Source organism: Sorex araneus, chromosome 1, assembly GCF_027595985.1.
Source record: "Sorex araneus isolate mSorAra2 chromosome 1, mSorAra2.pri, whole genome shotgun sequence".
NCBI lineage: Eukaryota > Metazoa > Chordata > Mammalia > Eulipotyphla > Soricidae > Sorex > Sorex araneus.
The window spans coordinates 191,438,652-191,443,486 of record NC_073302.1 but is presented as its reverse complement, the minus strand read 5'-3'; positions in this window follow the sequence as shown (position 1 = coordinate 191,443,486).

Genomic DNA, 4,835 nt, shown 5'->3' with positions numbered 1-4,835 from the left:
TATTAGATTTATTCCTAAGTATTCAATACTTTGTAATGTTAAATTGTATCACTTGAACAGTTTCATCCTTTGTGTTGCTGGGTGAGTATAATCACTTTGGAAAATGGGCTGCATTGATTACATTTGAAGTTCTTCAAAATGGCAGATAAATTCAGACCTTTACTCTAGATTTCCTTCTTCATCCCTTGTAACACAAGGAACACTAGGAACTAAGGGCAACTGAGGTGTAAGTCGAGAAAGCAGATGCCCGGAAATGAATAATATTCAAAGCCAATTAAACCCAAGTTGCAAAAACATATTAACAACTGTCTTCCTTTGTCCATACAAAAAGGACATTGCTTTAAAGTAAACTATTCAAAAGACACAAGGATAGGAGAAAGACAATATTTCACTCATACATATAAAATAATAGATTTCTCTACTTTTAGTATGGGCAACTCCTTGCAGAATGTCTCCAGACTGAGAACTAAGCCACGGCCCCATGCCTGGCCAGGAGGGGAAAGGTATTTCGAATCTCTGTCGCCTTTTTCCTTGCCGGGGGTGAAGGACTTGGCGACTGCCATATTATGAGGACTACAGATGAGAGTTACAAACTGCAGCAATAGGACGACAGGGTGCTCTCGGGAAAGTGGGCGGCACTGACCCCGCTCGCCACTTAGATGTGATCCTGGGGGCCACACGTGTGCGGTCTCTCCGCAGCTGCACAAGCATGACTCCAGAGGCCATCTAAACTACTTTTAGTATGGGCAGCTCCTTGCAGAATGTCTTCAGACTGAGAACTAAGCCGTGGCCCCATGACTGCCCAGGAGAGGAAAGGTATTTCTCTCTCTCGCCTTTTTCCTTGCCGGGGTTGAAGGGCATGGCGACCGCCTTATTATGACGATCACAGATGAGAGTTACAAGCTTGCAATGATCCAATATCTGGAAAAAATTTCCCTGGACTTAGTTGCTAAAATACAGAAATCTAAAACCGCTATTGCAGCCTCGCGACTTCATATCTCTTCACAACAGGTCTGACTCTAGTGGGGAACTCCTAACAATAATAGTGAGGTTTTTGTTGAAATATTGAGTGTAACCAAAGTAAAGAGAAAAAGAGAAAGTAAAGTAAAACTTATCAGTTTGGGGGGCGGGGGGGGCGGGATGGGAGGTATACAGGGTTTTTGGTTTTTTTTTTTTTTGGTGGTGGAATATGGGCACTGGTGAAGGGATGGTTGTTTCAGCATTGTATAACTGAGACTTAAACCTTATAATAAGCATTATAATTTTCCACATGGTGATTCAATAAAATAAAAAAATTAAAAAAAATCATAGATTTCTGAGGAATCTGACCTTACAAGTTAACAGAGTCCGATTAGGGGAAAAGGTGATAGACCAGTTGGGGAAGAAAGCATAGAGAGGGGTTTACAGATAAACACAGTGGAATGGAAGTGCCTCAGGAGCACTGTGATAAACCTAAGCTTCCTGTGGCAAGGGGAACAGGACATATCAATGTTGTCTTAAAAGGTTTAGAGATTATTACCAGATAAACCTAAACTCTTTGTGGCAAGGGAGAAAGGACAAACCAATGATAGCCTACAACAAGAAAAAATCAAAAGGCAGGATAATGGTAGCATTTGAAAGGTAGAAATAACTTGAACAATGCTTTAATGACTTTTGGGGCAATGTTTCACCTGAGTGATAATGTACCGGGACATGTTTACTTCATTGAAATTCATCAAGTTGCACATTTTTAATGCAATGCAGGAGAACCATGTTCCTAAGCAATGCCTAGGGGTCTGGGACAGTCCTGGTGATATTCGCACAATTGAACTGAATGGTTTAATGCTCTGCTGGTGATGTGGTGCTACTTGTAAATCACTAGAACATTCGTGAAGGTATTTGAGGGCAGTAAGGTCACCTGATGGTGCTCAGACTGCCATGAGGAGTTAGATTTGAATTTGGGTCCCTACACATGCAAGATCTGAACCCTCGACTGCTGAGCCTGCTGAGCTGTCACCCCACGTCCAAGTTGTATACTTCTTTTATATACTTTTTTTAGTGTGTATGCTGTGTATTTACACACTTAAAAATGGGACTCTTTTTTCTATGGTTATGACTTAGGCATATTATTTTTAATTATATATTTTTAATAAATGTTAATTATTTCTGTAATAATGTTGTATGAGATAGAATTTTCATAACCAGATTTTTAAAATTATGTTTTTATTTTATTTTATGCTTGGTGGGGGGAGAGTAGAAGTGGGGGATGAGATCAAAGGGAAAGTACCATTTTCTTTTTCTTGATGTGGTTGAATTAACACTTGGCAGTGCTCAGGGATTACCCTCCACTTGGCACTCATGAATCATTCCCGAAACTACTCAGAACGATTTGTGGTGCTAGGATCAAACTGGAGTCGGTCACATGTGAGGCAAACGCTTTCACCCCTGTCGATCTTTCTGGCCCCTAAAGAACTATTTTTTATCAAGTTTTATCAAGAGTATGATAATTACCATGATTTACCACTGCTGGTGTTGACCCTGATCGCCTGGAGGAGAGAGTGTGTTCAGTTTACACCATAAAGTGACTCTATTCCTTTCATCTCCCCTGCAGTTGTATATTTATAGAAGCTTTTAAAAATTTAATTACTAAAATGTGGAAGCTCCCAAGATAGTCTCCAGAGGTGTTGCTGGACGCTTAAGCTACCAGCTTGTATTGGGAGGGGATCACCAGCCAAAGGTCACAAATCAAGAATACCCGGACATAAAGTTAGGAGAATGTTAGTTCTGGATGGTGTTAAGTAGCTGCTGTACCAGTCCTGTGCTGCTGCGCCACTAGAATTATTTTTACACGCAGAGGAAAACTCTTAAGTTGCTGAAATTGTTATGAGGGGAGGGGCCCCATGGCCTACAGTCAAACCATAGCACCCCCGAATTAGAGATGCTTTTAGTCTGCTTCAGCGATTGAGATGGGGACTCTAAGGACTACCAGATCCAGTGCTCCCTCCTGCTACGTGACTGAATATATTGCCTCTCTACTCCGGAAGTTAACAGTCCTGACCCCTGTATTGATGGTTAGGTTACTTGAAATAGCACATTTTATTTGTTTATTTTTGGAAATGGGCTGGTGCGATAGCACAGCGGGTAGGGCATTTGCCTTGCACATGACCCATCAGGGTTCAATTCCTCCCCCCCTCTCGGAGAGCCCGGCAAGCTACCGAGAGTATCCCGCCTGCATGGCAGAACCTGGCAAGCTACCTGTGGCATATTCAATATGCCAAAAACAGTAATAACAAGTATCATAATGGAGACATTACTGGTGCCCGCTCGAGCAAATCAATGAACAACGGGATGACAGACAGACAGACAGGAATAGTTGCTTCTTATGTTATTATATCTTCAAAAATAGTTTGTCTTTCTCAAAGACCCTGAAAACATGAAATCTAAGCTGCAACCACTGGAACTTATACCTGTCAAGATGATCACTGGGGGATGGGGCAGAGTTGGGGTGGGAATGGAATATGAGAACACTGGTGGAGGGAAGTTGACACTGGTGGTGGGATTAGTGTTGAAATATTATATGCCTAAAACTTAACTACCCAAAACTTTGTAAATCACAGTTACTTGATTAAATAAAAATTGTAATTAAAAAGTTTGCCTTTTATTTTCTGAAAATATTGTCTATAATAAAAGGGGCTTGACTAACTTTGACAGTAAAAGCTATTATAAAAATGGCCATCGTGAAGGTGAGCTTCCAGTTCTTATCATCTCACAGAAATGATAAGCCATCTTCTCTTACTTTTTTAGTAATTGTTTATTCTCATATTTTCTTTTTTTTTCCTTTTTGGGTCACATTCGGCTATGCACAGGGGTCACTCCTGGCTCTGCACTCAGGAATTACCCCTGGCGGTGCTCATGGGACCATATGGGATGCTGGGAATCGAACTCGGGTCGGCCGCATGCAAGGCAAACGCCCTACCCGCTGTGCTATCACTCCAGCCCCTATTCTCATATTTTCTAATGGACCTTTTAAATTCAATTACATGATACAGGTATTAAGTTATATGTATATATACATACACATAAAGACATATATACATGAGGCCAATTTAGCACATAAAAAACTGATATTTAATAAAGTAATTTTCAAGAAGTTTTTATGACTGTTGTCATGTTAACAATGGTAGTATGATAGATTATCTTGAATGAACATCTATCTGTCCCCTTGTATATGTGGACTTATTCCATTACCCAATGTTTCTGTAATCTCAGTAACCAATAATTCTGAGGTAATAGAGAATAATCCTGTGATCTTCAGCAATCTGTGCATTTTAAAAAATTCTTTTTAATATAGCAATGTGATTAAAAACTGAAAAAAAGACTAAAATAGACATATGTTCAAAGGAAATGTACAGATGACAAAAAGCTCATAAAAAGATAATCAGCATCACTAATGAGGAGAGGGGCATGTGAAAAATGAAATGAATGAGATCACCTTGCACTTATGCTAGCTATACAATTTTTATATAAAGAAAATTAAATTGAAACTTTGTGCAGTCTTGAAGGGAATGCAGAATGTTGCAGTAAATCATGTGGCACGTCCTAACAGTTATATAGCACTTCCTAACAGTTAACTGAAATGCTCATACTATTCATTAATTCTAATTATGAGGTTAATTGAAAGTTCTGTGTAGGTAGTGATAATTGTGAAACATGAAGAAAGGACTTAATGTCAGTGAACTGTGCACTTAAATGATTTAAAATAGTACATTTTTATATTAAGTCTATTTTATTGAAATTTTGCAAAGTTTTATCTATTTTTTTGTCCATAGAGACTTGCCCTCTTTTCCTAAGACAGT